Genomic DNA, 22300 nt, shown 5'->3' on the forward strand with positions numbered 1-22300 from the left:
ATGTAAACTTTTACCAAAAAAGCATGATAACACGATATACCACTACACACCTATTAGTATAACCAAAATCCAAAATACTAACATCACTAAATGCTACAAGAATGCAGAGCAACAGGAACTCTCATTCACTGCTGGTGGGAATGCAGAATGGTACAGCCACTCTGGAAGACAGTTTGGCAGTTTCTTACAAAACTAAACATACTCTTACCGTATGATCCGGCAACTGAACTCCTTGGTATTTACTCAAATGAGTTGAAAATGTATGTCTAGACAAAAAAGCTGCACACAACTGTTTATAGCAGCTTTATTTGTAAATGCCAAAATTTGGAAGTAACCAAGATGCCCTTCAGCAAGTGAATGTGTAACTGCTACATCCAGGCAATGGAATGTTACTCAGCACGAGAAAGAAATGAGCCATTAAGCCATGAAAAGATGGAGGAAACTCAAATGCAGATTACTAAGTGAAAGAAGTCAATCTGAAAGGTTACATACTATATGATTCCAACTATATGACATTCTGGATAAGGCAAAGCTACGGAGACAGGATTGGGACTACTGAGACAGCAAAATGTTGCCTAGGGTTAAGGAGAAAGAAGGGATGAACAGGCAGAGCAGAGAGGATTTTCAGAGCAGTGGAACTACTCTGTACGATACTATAATGGTAGATATACGACATTACTTATTTGTCAAAATCCATGGAACGTACAACACCAAGAGTGACCTCTAATGTAAACTGAGGACTGTGCGTGATAACAATACATCAATGTAGGTTCATCGATTATAATAAATAATAACCACTCTGGTACAAGACGCTGAAACCGGGGGAGGCTGTGCATATGGGAGGACAGGGGATATATGGGAAATCTCACTATCTTCTACTCAATTTTGTTGTGAACTTGAAACTACTCTTAAAAAATAAAGTCTACCTTTTTTAAAAAGGTATATCCAACACTTTTATAAAGTATGTTGAGTTTTTTCACTCACTGTTATGATGGTCAAGGAGAATTAGTAAGTTTTATAATAGTATTTCATCGTATATACCATACTTTTGTGTATCATCTCAATGATTTTCTCAATCACTTTCAAAGCAGATAGGTTAGGAATCATTACAGTTACTTAAAAAAATATATTAACATCAGCCCAAACTCACAGAGCTAGTAAGTAATGGTTAAGTATTTTGAGTCCAAATTCAGCACACCACTGCCTCACTATTAATTTCCTCATTCGCTACAAGGCAGCAAGATGTACTTTAAAAGGGACAGGCCTTAAAACCAGATATATGTGGGTCCAAAATCCCTGCTCTGTTTTTTAATAGCTATGATTCTAGACGCATTCATTCATTTCTTCATTCATCTATCTATCTGTCCATGGGGAGTGAGGGGGGCGTCTTAGCAATTTACTTATTTCTTGTGCCAGTTTACTTAGTATGTAAATGAGGACAGCAACAACATATATGAACAATACATATCCATATTTGTCGAATTTCTATAAATAGAAGGCAACGCAATAGAAAAAAATGGGCTATGTACATTCAGAGAAAAAATCCAAACGTCTATTAACTTTGAAAAAAATGGTCAACATCACTAGTTATCAAGGAAATGCAAGTTAAAACAATATAATTTTCCCCTATCACATTTCTTTTAATGAAAAAAAATCACAAGCATTGGCAAGGATATAGGAAACAAGACCGCTCTTGGCATTATTAGGGGAAGTGCAGCCACTTTGGAGAGCAATTTGGCAGCAAAAGCTAAAAATGTAAATTCCTGTGACTTAGTGAATCCCTTCTGAGTAATTTGCCCTGGAGAAGGTTTGACACAGGTGCATGTTTACTTTACCTTGTTTTGTTTTCTAATAGGACAAGTCCTAGTATTCAACTGACCCTCAATAATTGTTGAATCTCCTCAACAAAGATTTAATGATCCATTCATTTTTGGCCAAGGAGGCAAGAAGAGAAGAAACTGCAGGCAGTAATAGTATTTGGAAAAGCAGAGGTATTCAAGAAAAGGGCAATTTAAGAAAACTCAACGTATTTGTTGTAGGCTCATTAACGACCTCAAAGGTATGAGGTCCTAATCCCTGGAACCTGTAAATGTTACCTTATTTGGAAAATGGGTCTTTGCAGGTGTTATTAAATTAAGGCTCTTGAGATGGGGAGACAATCGTCGATTATCCAGTGGGCCCTAAATGCCATCACAAGTGTCCCTGTAAGAGAGAAGCATTAGATTTGACATACACAGTGAAGATGAAGCAAAGGGATTTGAAGACGCTGGCCTAAAAGCCTCAGGTGGAGCAACGGACTGCAGCAGTCCCAGAAGCTGAAGCAGTCATAGAAGCTGAAGAGGCTAGAAGAGCTAGAAGAGGCGAGAACAGCTGCTTCTCTAGAAGGAGGGAGCTCAGCCCTGGCAACACCTTGATTTCAGCCCAGTAATGATGATTCAAACTTTTGGCTTCTATTAACTATGAGAATAAATTCCTGTTGTTTTAAGCCACCAAATTTGTGGCAAACAGCAGCTCTAGAAAACACTGTACCTCACTGCCACTGCCCTGTGTGCCACGCTATGTGGTTTAGACCTTATCCAGATCTCTGAAGACCCATTCAGATTTTTATGCAAGTGAATGGGATAATCAGATCTGTTTCATAATGTTAAATCTAGTGCCAATGTTTAGAATTTATTGATGGAAAAAAACTAGAAACAGGAAGATGTATCAGAACCAAAAATCCAGACAGAAGATAAAGCTCTAGATCACCAGATATTTGAGGGAAAAAAATCACAGTGAGAAATGAAAACAAAAAGTGTGTGTGAGGGGGGTATCAAACGGAGACAGACAATGTAGGAAACACTTTAAATATGCATATGTAATTAATATTCTCAAAGGGATAAGAGAGACCATCTTGTTGATGAAACAAGAATAGGATGGTATACAGAAGGACTGAAAATAAGAAAAAGCTCTTGGAAGTTAATAACACCTGAAATTTAAAAGTCAATAGATGTATTAGAAAACGAGGTTGGGAGTATTTTCCCAGAAAGGAAAGCAAAAGCAATGAAGTAGAGAACAGGAGGTTAAAAAGGTTTTGTTTTTCTAACTGGGTGTCAAATTAATCCCAAAAACCAAGTCCCACTAAAAGGAGTTTTAGAAAGAAAGAACAAAGAGAATGAAGAGATAAAAATTACTGAAGCATTCTGCAATCAGATATCCCAGAGCTGGGCTTCCCTGGTGGCGCAGTGGTTGAGCGTCCGCCTGCCGATGCAGCGGACACGAGTTCGTGCCCCAGTCCGGGAAGATCCCACATGCCGCGGCTGGGCCCGTGAGCCATGGCTGCTGAGCCTGCATGTCCGGAGCCTGTGCTCCGCAACGGGAGAGGCCACAACAGTGAGAGGCCCGTGTACCGCAAGAACAACAACAACAAAAAGATATCCCAGAGCTGATGAACACTAGTCTTCAAATTGAAAGGGACTGCTGAGTACTGAGCGGATGAATGGGGGAAAAAAAATTAACTGAACTCTCGACATAGCCTTGTGAATTCTCAGAGCACCAGGTATAAGAATACCCTAAAAGCTTCCAAAAAACAAAAACCAGGTCACTTACAAATAAGGTGGTTCTATAATTAATCAACAAAGAAGGATATTTTTGAGAATAAAAGTATGTACTATTATAAGATAAATTTGAAGGTATTCCAGACAAACCAGGATGTATAGCCACGCTTCCTATAAAGGAATAAGAATCATACTGGCAGCAGATGTCTCCAAGTACTGGACGCTAGAAGGCTATGAACAATGCCTTCAGACTTTTTTTTTTTTTTTGCGGTATGCGGGTCTCTCACTGTTGTGGCCTCTCCCGTTGCGGAGCACAGGCTCTGGACGCGCAGGCTCAGCGGCCATGGCTCACGGGCCCAGCCGCTCCACAGCATGTGGGATCTTCCCGGACCGGGGCACGAACCCGCATCCCCTGCACCGGCAGGTGGACTCTCAACCACTGCGCCACCAGGGAAGCCCTGCCTTACAGACTTTTGAGGGAAATTTTAATCCACAACTCTACTCCCATCTACATTCCTGTTCAACTGCAGGTAGAATAAAGACATTTTCAGACACACATGGACTCAGAAAATTTAATTCCAGAAACACACTCTGCCAAGAAATTACTTTAAAAAGTCTTCCACCGTGTGCGTACACTCTTTTGATAAAAGTTAGAGATAATTTTTAAGCCAGAATTGGTCTAAGTTTTGTAATCTATTTCATAAGAGTTATATCCCACAGCTTAAGTAAGGGGTCAGTCCCACAAGACTGTTCACCACTTGGTAGTTACAAGTCTCCAGCCGGCTATAAATAGGGATTCCCACAAACCCCTCCTCAGGTTCAATCATTTACTAGGATGGCTCAAAGAACTCAGGAACACTACTTACGTTTTCCAGTTCATTATAAAGCATACAACTCAGAAACAGACAAATGGAAGAGATGCACAGGGCAAGGGATGAGGAGGAAGGTATGCAGCAGAGCTTCCAAACCCTCTCCAGGTGTGCCACCTCCCCAGCACCTGGACAGAAATGCTCATCGTCCCAGAAGCTTACTGAATATCCCCTTGTTCAAGAGTTTTTATAAAGCTCAGTCTCCAGCCCCCTCACTCCTTGCAGGAGGTCGGTGAGTAGGGCTGAAAGTTCAAACCTCTGATCACTTGGTCTTTCTGGTGACCAGCTCCATCCTGAGATGCTCTAGGGACTCCATCCTAAGTCACTTCATTAGCATAAACTAGGGTGTGATCCAAAGTAGCTTTTATGAATAAAAGGTACTCCTAACAATCAGGAAATTCCAAGGGTCTCAGGAGCTCTGTGCCAAGAGTGGGGACAAAAACCTTATATATCTCTTGTATTATACCACAGAACTCTATTATTATCATTATTTACATCAACAGTTTCAGTGGGACAGAAAGGTGTAATCATGTCAGTATATGTTTTTTTTAAGTATTTAAGAAAAATAAATATTATTAACTTTTGCCAAAACAGCTCACTAATTTCTCCCTCCCCCAACCCCTACCTCTGGCCAGCTACCAATCTGTTCTCTGTATCTATGACCTTAGCTTTTGTTTGTTTGTTTCTTTGTTTGAAGATTCCACATAAAAGAGAGATCACATGGTGTCTATCTTTCTCTGAGTTATTTCACTTGGTATAATGCCCTCAAGGTCCATCCATTTTGTCAAAAATGGCAGGATTTCATTCTTTTTAATGCCTAATATTCCACTGTGTATATATACGTCTTCTTTATCCATTCATCCACTGATGGACACCTTAAGTTGTTTCCATATCTTGGCTATTATAAATAGTGCTGCAATGAACATGGGGATGCACATATCTTTTTGAATTAGTGTTTTCATTTTCTTCAGATAAATATCCAGGAGTGGAACTGCTGAATTATGTGTTAGTTCTATTCTCAATGTTTTGAGGAACTTCCATACTGTTTTCCATACTGGATGCACTGATTTACATCCCCATCAATAGTGCACAAGGGCTCCCTTTTCTCCACATCCTTGTCAACACTGTTATTTCTTGTCTATTTGATAATTGTCATTCTAGCAGGTATGAGGAGATCTCTCGCTGTGGTTTTGATTTGCAATTCCCTGATGAATGATGATGTAGAGCATTTTTTCACTCATCTGTTGGCCATCTGTATGTCTTTGGAAAAATATCTACTTGGATCTTCTGTCCATTTTTCAATCGGTTTTTGTGGTTGTGTTGTCTTTTGTTTTGTTTTTGCTGTTCAGTTGTATCAGTTCTTTAAATATTCTGGATATTAGCCCCTTATCTGATAGATGATTTGCAAATATTTTCTCCCATTAAGTAGGCTGTCTTTTTTGTTGATGCTTCCCTTGCTGTGCAAAAGTTTTTTAGTTTAATGTAGTCCCACCTGTTTATTTTTGCTTTTGTTGCTTTTGCTTTTGGTGGCAGAATCAAAAAATTATCACCAAGACCTGTCAAGGAGTTTACCACCTATGTTTTCTTCTAGGAGCTTTATGGCTTCAGGTCTTACACTCAAGTCTTTAATCCATTTTGAGTTAATTTTTGTTTATGGTATAAGATAGTGGGTCCAGTTTTATTCTTTTGCATGTGGCTGCCCAATTTTCCCATCACCGTCAATTATTAAAAGGAACTTCTTACAACAAAAGAAAACTTCAACTTAATAAAAGCATATCAGAAACCAGTAGCAAACATCAGACTCAAATTTCCATTAAAGTCAGGAATTAAGACAAGGAGGCCAGCTGTGACTATAATTATTTAACACTGTTAAAAAGGCTCTAGCCCTGTAGTCATTAGCCACATGGAGCTACTTAACACTTGAAGTGTGGCTTGTTCAAATTGAGATGTGCTCTAAATGTAAAATACACATGGACTTGCAAAGACTTAGTATGAAGAAAATGTAAAACATCTCATTAATCATTTTTATATTGATTATATGTTGAATATACTGGATTAAATAAAATATATTAAAGTTACCTGTTTCTTCTTTACTTAAGATACCTACTAGAAATTTAAACTACTACAGATATGGTTCACATTTGTGGCTCTAATTGCATTTCTTATGGACAGCACTGCAGTCTAGACAATGCAATGATGAAAAAAAGAAATGAGGAGTAGGAATACTGGAAAAGGAGAGACACAATAATCACTGTTTGCAGATAATTAATGTCTGACAAGAAAATCCAAAAGAATCATCTGAAAATTATCCAACCAGAGAGAAAGTTCACTAAGATGTCTGGATACTAGGTAGGCAACAAAAACCAATCATTTTCCTACACAGTAGCAATAACCAGTTAGAAAATAAAAAGGGAAAAGATTGTGTGTGTGTGTGTGTGTGTGTGTGTGTATAAAATACTACTGGTAGACACTAAAAGACTTGCATACATGGAAAGACAGACTAGGTCCGGGTGAAAAGGATAACTATAACTCCACCAAAATTAACCTATAAACCAAATACAATCCCAATCAAAATCCTACTAGGACTTTGTCAATTTTGTATGGTTAGTTGATATACTAGTTCCAAGGTTTATCTAGAAGAAAACATTTTAAGATTAACTAAGAAAATTTGAGAACAAGAATACTTAGCCCATACCAGCCTATTAGATGCCAAAACTAACACTAACTGTCCTGGTACAGAACTGTAAAAACTAGAAACAGTCATGGGACATTTACACTTAATGATGGTGGTGTTTCAGATCAATGAGTGAAGGATAGATTATTCAATAAATTAAAGAGCATCAAAGTAAAACCAGAATTGAGCCAATGGCTGAATGTGAGTCCTAGAAAGATGAGGAACACATCCCCGAAACAAACAATCAGGCTAGCAATACCTCTCTTCCACAGCTCCCATGTCCCAAAAACGATTTGTTCCTGTCTTTTTTCTCATTATAAAACCATCTCCAGTGCTATCACGGTAGCCTACACAGCCTGGCCTACAGCTCTGTTGGGAAAAGAAGCACTGGTTTCATTTGAACTACACCACTCCACGCCCATCTCTACCCCAGCTGACTATGGCAAACACAGGCATCGACAGGGATCCAGGAGCCTATGACCAGTGAGGCCTGTAACGAAAGCACTGACGTGTTGGTTCACTAATATTCTCTCTAGAACCCGGAACTGGGATTGAATTAAAAGAATTCGATAGAATTAAAAGAAGCTAAAAGGCCTGCCAAAGTAAACTCATTCTTTAAGATTCGGCTGAAGCCTCCATGTGAAGCCCTCCCTGGTCCCACAGACAAGAGCTAACTCAATCCCTCTGTGCCCCACTTCCACCCTCCTCTCCTGCCTGACACACAGAGGCATGAAGGGGCAGAGAATAAGGAATCACAAGTAGCTTGAGATAGTTGGAACACAGGAAATTGAGGGAAGGTAGAAATGAAAATGGAATAGAGGAATATGTTGCAGAGACAGGTTTTAATAAGCAAGGCACTTGACCAAATTTGTTTTTTCAGAATGACTACTTGGGTCAACAAACCACAAAAGATTCCCGGTATGTAGTTATTACAATAGCCCAAGCAAAGGATGATGAGGTCCAGGATTTAGGGCAGTAGATACAGAAGTAGGAGGACCAACTGGAGAGACTTTTCTGAGGTAAAACCAATAGGATGTGGTGAGATATGAAGATTAATCTTTGAAGCTTAAAGTCAACACTTCTAGAATACTGGATGACTTGCAATAGATATGAGGAATACAGGAAGAACAGATACATATGAGTACATGAGTATAGGGTAGGATACTGAGTCTGTGGAAATGGCCAGAAAAGATATTCACAATATTGTCAGAAATACAAGACTGGAGCTCCAGACAGAACTGAAGATGTAGATTTTAGAATCATCACTGACTCTAACCAGAGTTGAAACCATGGAATCCCTCAAAAATAGTATACTCAGTTATAAGATAAAAGGATTAAAGACAGTTATTATAAAAGCCAGCTAGAAGGGTAAAGAAACCAAGAGCATGTCCTAGAAGCCAAAGGCAGACATAAGGGTCAATGAGGGCATGGTCAGGAGTGTCAAAGGCTACAAGTGGTTATGATATTAAAGTACAACAAGCAGCTGGCCTGGCCCGAGACAATCCATCACACTTTCTTGCTTTCTTTATCACATAATTTTTAAATCTTACCTATACCTATTACTCAACCAGTGAGCTATTCAAATGCATATCAAAAGCAAGTCTACTCTTTCAGAATTCCTGAGCTCCCACTAATACGTGTACACTGGTCATTTCGATGTCAGGTTTTTGGCCTTCCAAAATTTTTCTGGTATTATGTTCAAATCTTTCAACTCAATTTAATAAACATTTACTGAGTATCTCATGTTCATTGTTGTGCTAGGTGACAGGGATGCAAAGATTGATTCTAACAACAAATATGAGTATCTGAGTATCTTCTATATGCTGGGCACTGGATGTGCATCAGTAAATAACAAGTATCCCCGTCCTCAGAGATGCTTACTTTCTAAGTTAAACAGCTACTCTCCCTTAAAGGAGCCCAAAAGAAACACATTATGTTTTAGACTTATCTAAAAAGAAAAGATAGCAAATACATTTATTTCATAAAGCAATTTGAAATTGAGAGCATGAAACACAAAACTGTAATTAATCACCTATAGTTAACAAGCTTGTCCTCTGGCATCATACAATATAAACAAACATTAAGTTACACACACATACAGCCAGCTCTCAGTTATCTGTGGGTAAACTACCCATGCATATCAACAGCAATTCCCTAACACTGACTCACTTTTCTGGGTTATGTCCCACCCAAATTTCTACCATGTAATCTTCTAAAACTGAGATAATGTAAGAATATACAGTTTAAAACTTTCACAAAGTAACTCAAATCATTACCCATGCCAGATTTACTATGTCTACCATTTTTCAAGTGAACTTGCAGAGACATGCTCCCTAAATCCGATACCTTTCATTTCCCAGAGCCAAATAACCCAAGTTCTTCAACCCCACCCCCAATTCATCTATATATAATGCTGCCCCCAGACTAATAAGCCTCCAAGCATGGGCCTAGCTTTTATCTACTAGCTCATGGTCTCTAAACTTTAAGGATCACAACAAGCCCCTTTTGGTAAAACTGCTAGCATTCCAAACATGTGTACCTTTAACATTGTGCATATGTGTCATTGTTCTAGCATACTATAAACACCACAAATCATGCAAAAAATATGGACATTTTTTTTTAAATTCTAACGTTTTCTTCCAGCACTGCAGAGATGACTTGCATGCACACCCCAGAGCACAGGTACACTGCAAGACAGAGACCATCCTTATCTTAAAGAAATTGATGCTTGGAGGTAATCTGCCGTGGTTGCAAAACTAAAATGAGGTGGAGTCAGATTTGGGAATTCAAGTGCCAATGTGGTCATAAAGCTCAAGCCCTGCATCACTCCCCTCTACCATGCCAATCTCACTCCTTATACTTGGGGTCCCATGAGCTCCCCTCTCTGACCTCACACCTCACTCCCAACCAGCTACTACCTCTCACAACCCTCCCACCTCAAGATGTTGGAGAAAACAGGTATTCTTTTTATGCCTCAGAAAGTGATTTACAAATAAACATTTTGAATTTCTAAGGAGAATACTATGCAGGAGAGTCTAAACAGTCATCAGGCTAGAAGTCAGGCCTAGTTTCAGAGTCAATGACGAATACAAATTCCTAGACTCTAACACACTAACTGTGGAAAGTTTCAGTACGAAAGGAAAATGACTTATGGAAGTATTGTGAATATGCAACAAATAATAATTCCGTGTATTATGGTCCATGTGGTATAATTGCAATTAATGTCAAGTACAGTTCTAAGATTAATTCATTCTGGTTCATTCTGGTTTTCCATGGAACTAAAATAAACTCCTTACTTAATTTTAGAAAGAACTCAACTACCCCAAGCTTCCCCCAAACAGGAGGTAATAAGTTCAGAGATCAAGTCAGTTTCCAAAGAGAAGAAAAAGATTTCTGATTGTTTTAATGTTACAGTAAAAAAAAAAGCCAAAGTCAGGGTCCAGAATGAGGATCACTGCAATCCTGATGGAAGTAAAATAAGTAAAAATAAGAAACTTCTCTGGTTGAAGTAGGAACTTTTCATAATTCTGGCCAAAGTGAAAAGTGAGTATTTTATAACCTAGAAACAGCAATGCAGAAAAATGAACTGTTTTATGCCTACAATACCAATTTAGAAAATAATATTCAAAAGGTTACACCTATGCAGCAGCCAGTGTAGTTAGTACCTAATAAAACCCATACAAATACCCCAGTGAATTACAAGTAGTAAACACATAAATACAGAGGGGGGGAAACACACAAAGCTGATAAAGTTTCAAAGAAGCCTAAGAAAGAAACGTGGCAGAAATAGAAAAAGTCCTAAACCAAGAAAAAGGAAGAGGTGGAAAGGGAGGTAAAAGAAAAAGAGCACTGATGGAGAAGCAGCTCACAACAGTGTTGAGCAAGAAAGGTTTACAGATGAGGAAACTGAGCTCCACAAAGGCTAAATGGCATGAGCAGTGCCACACTGACAGTCAAGCAGTAGGGTTAGAAACAACTCCGGCCAGACCCTAAATGCTCCTCCTGTAACAACTCAGAGCCCACATGGTTCTCTTCACTTGCTGGCTGCCCAGTGTCCCTTCCTATTCCTACTACCTTCCATTCATTCAACAATTACAGCTGACCCTTGAACACGGGGTTCAAAAATCCGGATATAATTTTATAGTCAGGCCTCTATACCCACAGTTCCACATCCAGGGATTCAACCAACTTTGGACTGTGTAGTGCTGTAGTACACATTTAGTGGTGGTCGGTGGGCACACATGTGCCAAAGTTGGGTGAGAGTGGCAGGGGGGGGGGGGGGGGGGGGAATCCACAACTAAGTGGACCCGCACAGTTCAAACCCATGTTGTTCAGGGGTCAACTGTACTTCCTGAGCGGAAGGAATCAATAAATAAATGAGTCTTAGGCAAGGTCTTTAATTGCCTTTGTCCTCCAAATCTCTGGTGTTTTTGTTTCTCCACAGGGATGTGACTTATCCTCACAGCTTCTCTAGTCCCCCAGAACAGGTGATGCCTCAATTTTATTTGTCAACCTTGCTCTTCCCCAACTGCCCTGGACACCCCCATTTGAGTTCCTCTACCTCAAACTAAACTGTTTTTTCAAATCCAATCTTGCTCAGCTGACCCTTGGCTACCCTGGCCAATATGACCTCTCTGACCTCTGTACTGCTCACTAAACATTAACCACATCCTTTATGTATCTTCAGACAGCTTGAACACTCTCATCCTTAAGGAATTAGTCCCCTTAGTCCCCTTTAAGTGATGTATGCTTTTTACTTCTATGATGGGTTTGGTCACATGCTGGACTCAGAATACCTCGTTACTTCTTACCAAAAAACTGCTTCTGAAGGACAGAAAAGATCAAAATGCAACAAAAACAAGAAACAAAGAGGCACAAGGAAACTTTTGGAGGTGATCAATATGTCTATTACCTTGACTGTGGTGATGGCTGCACAGGTGTATGCATGTCCAAACTCAAATTGTATACATTAAATATGTGCAGATTTTTATATATCAATGAAAGGACAGAGAAAGGAGGAAAGAGAAAAAAAGGAAGAATAGAGAAGAAAGAAAACAGGAAAAAAAGAGAAGACAGAGGGAGGCAGAGAAATAACTAACAACTAACATACGGGTCAACCGTGTACCCTAAACTACTATCTGTCATCTCCCTCAATCCTCGTGATAGCCCTTCAAAGTAAGAACATCTTTATGTTACAGAAATTGAAATGGAAGGCTGAGAAAGGTTAAGGAATCAGATCAAATTTACACAGCAAGTTTTACCCACATATATGGCAATGATTCCTTCGCCACTGAACACAAAGTTGATGACCTAAAACAGTATATTTAGAAATGCTACCTGAACCATTATCGAGGTCATATTCAAAAGATGTTTAAAACTAATAAGGAGATTCTTAAGTTACCCAACTGAGAAGTACACCATGTCAACCTACTTTCAAGGTGCTTTATATACACTTCCAGAAAACTAAAGCACAAGGTAAATCCTAAACTACTGACGTTAAAATATAACAAAATCTACTTAATGTCCCTCAGTTTACAGTTTACTATTTACAATATCTCTTCCCAATCTCCATTAACCAGAGGTTACAATACGTTAGACATTTCCTTGAAGTGTATTTGTCTATGTGAGGATGATAACACTGCTTCAAAATGTAAGGCAATAACAAAAAGTGAGTGGATGAACTCAGAAAATACTGTATATTCTAAAAATAAATTTAAAATAGTTAATATTTACTGAGTGCTGACTATGTGCCAGGAACTTATCTCATATAAATCCTGACAACAATATATAGATTTTCTTATTATCTGTTTTTTATAGAAGAAATTGAGGCACAGAGAGGTTAAATAAGCTGCCCAAGATCACACAACTAATAAGCCAGAATTCAATTCCAAGAAAACTTAACTCCAAGTCCATGTCCCTACCCACCAAAATTACAATGGAAAAAGGCACATTTTAGAGGAAAATTCTTAAACAAGCACTCAAATACAGAATTGGCTAAATCAAAAGTAGATTTATAAAAATTTCCCAAAAGGAAGGACACATGTGAATTATCCCTACAGTCATTTATGGAATTTAAAATGAAACAATATTAGATATATATCTGCAAAATTATCTACTAAGAAAAAAAGAAATAAAAATGAAAGTAAAAGAATTTTAAAGTAAATTAGCTAAACTGAGGTGTACCCACAGTCATGAAACTCAACTGATGAAAACACAGAGATTAAGTGATATTGACTGAAAAAAAGGATGCTGCATAAGAAAACATACAATGCCATCTATATTAAGTTTAAAAATACATAAAACAATACTGTACACTGTTTAGGAATACATCCATATGTAGTAAAATTGCCGAGCAATGGATATGAATAACGAACACCAAATTCAGATCAGTGGTTAACTGGAGGATTTGGGGGAAGGTAGTGGGTTTCTTTAACTGGATTAAATATTACGAAATATTTCTCAGACATACAGAAAGCAGGTCTCCTTTCTTTTTTTTTTCTTAAGAAAGGAACAAAATGGAATTAGCAGATTACAGAACCCAAAATTGCTTTATATTCCTTATCCAAAAAATGCTAAAAGGGCAATGTTAATGATTCCTATGTAAGAATGTTAAAGGAGAATGTATCCTGATGTATTTATGTTCAAGTACAAGAAGAAAATTTTAGTTAAATTCTCTCAATTTAGTTTGTTACTCCTCACATTCTCCTCTGTAAAAACAGGGCTTTTATTTTGGGGGAGGGGGGAGGTAAGTTATGTGTAATAAAAATAGATAAACTGTCATCACAGCTCCCTTCCAGGTATAATCATGCCTTCAGAGGTATATATGAACTTCAAACCAAGCTGTCACCCCAGAGGAGGTGCAGCGCCTGGGCCTTGGACTCTGGAACCTAACTACCTGGGATGAGGTACAGCACACACTTGGGCAAGTCACTTAAGCTCCCTGTGCCTCAATTTCCTCATGTGTGAAATAAGAATGATAAAAAAAAAAAAAAACCTATCTCATAAAATTGAGAAGAAAATCAGAACAGCACGTGGCCAGAGGAAATACTGTAAAGGTATTGGCTATCATCTTTATTCCAAAGACCATTCGTATAGAAAAAGAAAAACCAGGCTTTGTATCAGAAAAATATTATCTAAGTGTGATTACTTTCCAAATTAAATAAGGGATAGAAAAGATGACCATGACATGGCAAACAAATGGGAAGCGTTTTATAGCAAGATAAGGTTTTTATTTTTCTAACAACATTCTTTAGTATTGTTATACCACCTCCAATGTGTACATATCTGTGTACACACACACCTGGTACAGGTTCAAGGTGAAACATTCTATTCCGTCTCCTTGTTCACTTAGCAAAAAGTCCAGTTTGTCGTAGAAAACTGGGCTACCACCTCCACCGTAAAGTCTCCCCTTTTTCCTGCCCTGTTCTGTCTGAGCTATACCAGACAGGAGCTATGGTATAGCTCCTGCCCTGAGCTTCACCATACAGTAATGCATCTATTCTTATACCTTCTGCCCTTACACCATATAACGTTCATACTTTCCTTTCATGAATCCTGAGTTCTTCGAGAGCAGGGATGATCTTTTTTTTTCTTTTTTAAAGTTATTTATTTATAAATAAATTTTTTAATTTATTCTTCATTGCTGCGCGGGCTTTCTCTAGTTGCAGCAAGCGGGGCTACTCTTCGTTGCGGTGAGTGGACTTCTCATTGCGGTGGCTCTCTTTGTTGTGGAGCACGGGTTCTAGGTGCGTGGGCTCAGTTGTTGTGGCTCGTGGGCTCTACAGCACAGGCTCAGTAATTGTGGCGCATGGGCTTAGTTGCTCCGCGGCATGTGGGATCTTCCCGGACCAGGGCTCGAACCTGCGTCCCCTGCGCTGGCAGGCGGATTCTTAACCACTGCGCCGCCAGAGAAGCCCAGGGACGATCTCTTAATCATTTTCAAATTCCCAGTGTCTTGCAAGATACATACTAAAGAAATACATGAGAGAATAAATCATTGCCCCTATATATCCTCGTAATACCTTCACAAACAAATAGGGAACTATAGGTGGAGGCAATTTATCCAAAACATTGGTTACTTAGGTATCTTCAGTTCAAAATAAAAATTAGCAGGTCCATTAAGCCCACTGAATCATCCAATAATTCTTTACTCCTCCAAATGGGAAACATGAGAAGCAAACATATTTCAGTAAAAACAGCAGTTAAGATTTTAAATAAAAAGAATTTAAGCATTTAAAATGTCAGGAAAACAGAAGCAGTGCGAAAACTATTATGAAACTAAAAATAGCACGTAGGGAAGAAATCACAAGATTTAATGTTTATATTGTCCCCTTCTTCAGAAAAGAAATAAACTATAATCAAAAGTCAGATGAAAGTATATACCATATTAAGGTGGATAAAAATCAAGATTAAGTCACATGTTAAATCAATTTCACACAATGCTTTGTGGTGAGGTTTTCTAAAAAGACTATGTCATGAGTCAGCAAAAATTGAGCTGATTTTTAGGAATTCAACAGATCTTGGCAATTTTCTGGAAATTGCTCAGGGCTCCATAATATGGTACTGACTCCTGTCAGGTGGTTACAGGCCCATCTTCTGTTACTACAGAAGAGGTGTCCCTCCTCCCAGCTAAGGCACAGGGCTCACGTGCTTTGGATCCCATGCCCTCCCATCTTCTCACGAACTTTGCACAAACAAGTAACACTTTTCTCACCTATATTCGACCTCCCCCTCTCAACAGACACCCTCCTATCAGCATTTAAATATGCTAAAAATCAAAACTCGCGGAAGCAGTTTCCGATTCTTGCTGTCTCCATTTTCCCCACCTTCTACTTACTTCTGCTCCCCATCCTACCCCTACCACCACATCAGGATCTCCTGCCAAGGTCACCCATGACCTCCGAGTTGCTAAATACAACAGATGGTACTATTTTCCTCACAGGGGCGTTCCACAGTATTGACAGCTTCCCCCTTGGCAGCAGGGACACCTGCTTCTGGCGGTCCTCTCACCTCCCTGGCCACTACTCCAGTTTCCTTTGCAAGCTCAGCCTCCTATACCCAGCTCCATCCCTGGCCTCTTCCTGTTCTCTTTCTAGTCTCTCCACTGGCAATCTCTACACTGACAGCGTCAAAATGGTAAACGAGTAATCACTCAACATCTCCTTACATCTCCTTCTCCCAACCCATATACTACTATTAATCATCAGGTCTGGCAATTTTGCCTCTAAATCCCCATTTTCTCAATATTTCTGCTAATGATATAAGGCTCTTAAGAGGATCAAATAAGCTAAAATGATAGTACTTTAAAAAGGAAAAAAACTTTAATCTGAGTATTAGTATTCATTAAATTGAAATCTCCTTGAAAGCAACGACTTTACAAGTTCATCTTTTTATTTATTCCACATTGTACACCTAGCACAGTACTTTGCATGCAGACGGCACTCAGTAAATGTACTGCAATGAACTATTTGTATTGGCTTAATACATGTTCAACTGAAATAGTCGCACATTTAATGGCTTATATTTCCCAAATCATGTCATCATTTGTCTCCTAAGAGGTGAGAATTTTAAGTTAAATCACTCTGTAAAGTGTAAACTACACCGGATACTTCTGATAATTATAATACTACTTATCTAAAGTTAGAAAAAACTGTCAACTTATTTTGGCCTAGCTTTCCTGAAAACATCCAAATCCCATCTCAGGTCCAAATCTCACATAAGTTTCTTGCTTCCCAACTGTTCATCTGAAAGGGGAAAGTTTAAGTATTACAGGAATATTTAAGCTTTAAGTACCCTAAAGGCAGGGAGAATGACTTCCTGAAAAAATTCCCTCTCTAATTTTCATATCTTGCAATGTGAGCTGGAGTGACATTCTGAGTAGAAACAGACATTGAAATTAAAAGAATATTGTTGCTTAAAAGTTCTCAAACTCTTGCTCTATGGACATTACAGCCTCAGAATGCAAGATCATCATCTAGTAATATCTCACCATATCAATTCAAAAATCTCCCCAGAAGAAAATACAGTCTCTTCAAAAAGTGGTGTTGGGAAAGCTAGACAGCTACATGTAAAACAACAAAATCTGAACATTCCCTCAAACCATATACAAAAACAAACTGCAAATGGTTTAAAGATCTGAATATAAAATACGACACCATAAAACTCCTAGAAGAGAACATAGGCAAAACATTCTTTGACGTAAATCGTAGCAATATTTTCTTAAATCAGTCTCCCAAGGGAAATGAAATAAAAGCAAAAATAAACAAATGAGACCTAATCAAACTTAAGTTTTGCACAGCAAAAGAAATCATAAACAAAATGAAAAGACAACCTACGAGAGAAATATCTGCAAATGATGCGAGTGACAGAGTTAATATTCAAACTATACAAACAGCTCATACAACTCAATATCAAAAAAAACTCAAACCACCCAATCAGAAAGTGGGCAGAAGTCCCAAACAGACATTTCTCCAAAGAAGACATACAGATGGCTAACAGGCACATGAAAAGATCCTCAACATCACTAATTATTAAAGAAATACAAATGCAAACAAACCACAATGAGGTATCACCTCACACCTGTCAGAATGGCTACCATCAAAAGTCTACATATAATAAATGCTGAAGGAGAAAAGGGAACCCTCCTACACTGTTGGTGGGAATGTAATTTGGTGTAGCCACTATGGGAAACAGTATTCAGGTACTTTAAAAGACGAAAAATAGAATCACCATATGATCCAGCAATTCCACTCCAGAAAGGATGAAAAGTCTAATTCAAAATGAACATTTGGGTACATGTATATTAGCAGCACTATTTACAATGGCCAAGACACGGAAGCAACACAAGTGCCCATCAACAGACGACTGGCTTAAGAAGATGTGATGTGTATATGCGTGTGTGTTTATAATATTACTCAGCCATAAAAAAGAATGAAATATTGCCATTTGCAGCAACATGGATGGACCTAGAGAATATTAAGCTTAGTGAAACAAGTCAGACAGAAAAAGACAAATACTATATGATATCACTTGTATGTGGAATCTAAAAAATAATACAAATGAATATATATACAAAACAGACTCACAGACACAGAAAACAAACATGGTCACCAAAGGGGAGAAGGAGGAGGGGAGGGACAAATTAGTAGTACGGGATTAACACATACAAACTACTACACGTAAAACAGATAAGCAACAAGGATGTACTGCATAACACAGGGAATTATACCCAATATCTTGTAATAACCTATAATGGAATATAATCTGTCAAAAAGAAAGAGAAATAAGTAAAATTAAATAAAAGGAATTTGAGAGGTAAAGAGATGCCAATGAGGGTTTCCCTGGTGGCGCAGTGGTTGAGAGTCCGCCTGCCGATGCAGGGGACGCAGGTTCGTGCCCCGGTCCGGGAAGATCCCACATGCCGCGGAGCGGCTGGGCCCGTGAGCCATGGCCGCTGAGCCTGCGCGTCCGGAGCCTGTGCTCCGCAACGGGAGAGGCCACGACGGTGAGAGGCCCGCGTACCGCAAGAAAAAAGAAAGAAAAAAGAGATGCCCAGTGAAAATGTTCCCTTTCCAGATCCTGAATTTTAAGTCTGATCAATTTTCTTTCTACCGTACTGATACTGGGCAATCTTAATTTAAACAAAACTGGAATCGCTGGAAAATGACATATAATACAGTTTATTTTACATATTCGTATATTTATTTTCTTAGTGTTCCGTACCACTCTTACAAATTATTAGAAGTAAACTCATAAAAGGTAAATTTTAAAATTAGTATTTAATATTAGAGAAGGCTAAAATAACATGAATGCAAAATGCCAGCTGGTATCATGGACTCAATCCTGGAACGGAAAAAAGGGCATTAGTGGAAAAACTGGTGATATCTAAATAAAGTCTATAGTTAAGAGGATAATATCAATATTAATTTCTTGTTTTGACAAATGAACCAAGGTTATGTGACACGTTAATATAAGAGCAGGTGAGCTGGGTTATGGTATACAGGAATATTCCATATTTGCAACTTTTCTGTAAATCTCAAATCATCCCAAAATAAAAAGTTTAAAAATATATATATATAGTACCCAGTCTAGTCAACAAGCACTACTGGTCAGCCACCATCTAAGGGGAAAAACAAACAAACCTCCCTAGACTAGGTTTCCATCTAAATCACAATCCTCTATATAATATTCGTTCACACACTGCTTGTCCTTCACTACACATTACACATATCAGAATCTGTAATTATATATTATCTGTATGAGATTTGCTTCATGTTTGTTTCCTCCGTAAAGGCAAAGCTCACATCAGTTCTGTTCACTGCTGCATTCTCAGCACTTTACATGGTGCCTGACATAGAATAGGAATTAAAGGCTCTAAGTTAGCAATTAATTGAAAGAGGAATGGTTAATTTAAGCAGAACCAGACAGCAGAGGAGCACATAAGCAATGAGAAAAATGTTGGGGCTTTAAGATCTGACTTCCCAAACCAGACAGGGATTGCTCCTTCCCATCCCTCCTTCCTTCCTTCCTTCCTTCAAGGACATGACTCAGAATATTTCAGCTTTAAATCAACCAGCGCAAACATCTTACACACCCAGTAACTGAGACCCAAAGACACTAGGTGACCCATACATCCAGTGGATCTCTGCTCTACACCCAACACTGCCATCCTACAGAAGAAACTCTTTCTATAGAAAAAGAGAGAAACCAGGAAAAGTCTAAAGGGAAAATGCCAGAGTGACTAAAGAAGCCTTACTCATTCCTAAGGGTGAGAAGTGCATGGGAAGACGCCAGAACACAAAAGAAAAGAATAAAGTCTGTGCAGCACACTCCCGTGTCACACCTTCTCCGCCCTGTAATAACCTACTAATACACTTTCAGGAGCACCTCAGCAGCACCCTTCAACTCTCGGAACTAATCTGCGGAAACAAAAAAGGTTATTATCAAACTACAGCTCCCCTGGCCACTCAAACAAAAATCCACGGTGACAACTATTCAGCCAGCCACCAAGGAGTGGCAGCATACTATAGTGCTTAGATGTGAAAGCTCTGGATTTTCAGACAGGCGGATCTGAATCCCAGCTTCTCCTCTTACTTGCTGTGATCTGGGGGCAAGTTAATATATCCAAACGGCAGTTTCTCCAGCTGTAAAATGGGAATAACCGCCACCCTAGTGGGTTGTTAACAGTTTCAGAGATACTATACAGAAAGCTCTTAGCACAACGCCTGCAATGTTATAAAGGCTCAATAAGTGTCAGCTGTTTGTCACCTTATTCGGCTATAATCACTTTCACGAGGCCTATTCTCTAACGTCCACCTAATTTCAAAGACGTTGTTCTACCCTATTTTTGAAGGGCCATATACACAATAGCTTCGAGCACATTTTCTAAATCCAGTCTGGACAAACCAGTTCTATGTCTCTGGGCCTCAGGTTCCTCATCTGTGAAACGGGCCGGATCATCCCTACCCCACTGGGCTGCTGGTAGTGAGCACTCTCTCGGTGTTACACATTCCACTACTGCTGTATAATTAAAACGCACCTAAGGTAAATAAACCTTCAACTCCCAACCCCAAAACAACAGTATTCATCCCCGCCCCATCACCACCGGTCGTGGCCTGAACAAATACCAAAGTCGACCCATCTCACACCCCCAATTTCTCCTCACACCCCGCAGCAACCCACCCGCCCCCCCAGTGTGGGTTTCCGAAACCGCAGGGCTCAGTTTCCTCCCAGCGACGGCGTCACAGCCGGGTTAGTGAAAGCTGCCAATCCCCCAGGCCACCCCGCCCCCAAAGCGCCGGGAGAGACCCCGCGCAGCCTTCCTCCCCCGGATAGCGCGGCCGCCCGGGCTGCGGTTCCCCCAGCTCACGTGGGCCCTTCGGCCCAGGCCCCACCTCACCCGCTTCCCGGACCCCACGGCCGCGCCTCCCACACACGCCGCGGGCCGGCCCCAGAGCCAGCACCGCCAGCGCGCACACCCTCGGCGCCGCTACCCAGGGAAAATTTGACTCATCAGGTCTAGTAGAAACAGAGGCCCTAAGCACAACCCCAGCTAGCCGGGGCCTCCAGGCCGGCCGCGTCCCCACCCCAGGCCCGGGCCGCCCTCGGGCCCAGCCCGGCCGCACGCGGAGGCCCCGCCGCCAACACGGCCCCGCCGTCCCACCACGGGCGCTGCACTCACCGCGACGCCGGAGCTCCGGTTCCTCCGGCCCATGCAGGCCTGGCTGTGCCCCCAGAGCATTCACGCCCCGGGCCGCCTCCTTGGGACCCTGACGCAGTCTCCGCGTTCGCACTGCGAGAGGGCGGCGGTCAGCTGCCGCGCCGCCGCGTCTCAACCCCAGCACTCGCAACAAGCGCAGCGTGGCGCCCCAGCGCCTGCAGACCTGCGTCTGTTGAGCCGAACCGCCCAGGACGCGCGCCCCCGGCCGGCGCTCGTTGCATATGCAGAGAGGCAGCCGCCCATTGGCCCGCGGGCGGTGGCGCGTGCGGGGCTGGGCCTATCGAATTCCGGCCGGGAGCGCGGCGCGGGCGGCCGGGGGCGCGGCGGGGTTACTAAGGGTCATTCGCCCGAGCCGGGGCGGACAGGACCTAGCCGCAGCCGGCGCGGGGCGGGGACAGGTCGGCGGGGAGGGACTGGACCACTGCGGCCGGGGGAGGGGAGGGGAGCCAGTCTGTGCGGCCGCGACATGGGCGGAGATGGGGCGGGGCCGGCCGGGTCTGCAGGAGGGCAGTTCCTGGGGTAAAAGACCACCGCCTTGTCCCCCGAAAAAAGAACTAGAAAACGCAGATATTGCTGTAATGCATAAATCTTAATATAGGTCAGGAAAAAAAATGCGCGTTATTATTTTCATTCTTAATTGGATTACTTGTTTCGTTCTTGCACAAATGTGTCAGATTTTGTAAAATAAAATGATTTTTGGAAATGTCTGAAGCGAGAGGGTCTCAAAAATTCAAAGCATGTTTCTTTATTGTCTCTTGTTTTGGCCTTACCGAACCCAGCAAATAACCCATCTCCCCTCAGTGCACTCACTAATTATACCAGATTGATATTTGTTTTCAAATGATAAAGTTGACCCCAAATTATTGTCTTTGGACGTTCTTTTTATGAAGCTAAAAGTGTTTCTGTATTTTAAAGTCTGCCATTATTTTTCACTTTAGACACTACAAAAAGGAAAAAAACATAGAGTGCAGGTAGACTGCCTTACTGCAAGCAAACGAACCAA

The 22300-nt window shown here is 40.6% G+C and overlaps 1 protein-coding gene across 1 annotated transcript in view; it reads right to left on the bottom strand.

Annotated features, from left to right (window-relative positions):
• Positions 1–21501, bottom strand: part of ACSL3 (acyl-CoA synthetase long chain family member 3) — an 83282-nt gene extending 61781 nt beyond the window's left edge. Inside the window, exon 1 of the mRNA XM_007464333.1 lies at positions 21259–21501. The gene's annotated coding sequence lies outside the window, so the exon portion shown is untranslated. The remainder of the gene's footprint in view (positions 1–21258) is intronic.
• Between the last annotated feature and the right edge of the window lie 799 nt (positions 21502–22300).

Source organism: Lipotes vexillifer, unplaced genomic scaffold (genome assembly GCF_000442215.2).
Source record: "Lipotes vexillifer unplaced genomic scaffold, Lipotes_vexillifer_v1.1 scaffold782, whole genome shotgun sequence".
Classification (NCBI taxonomy): domain Eukaryota; kingdom Metazoa; phylum Chordata; class Mammalia; order Artiodactyla; family Lipotidae; genus Lipotes; species Lipotes vexillifer.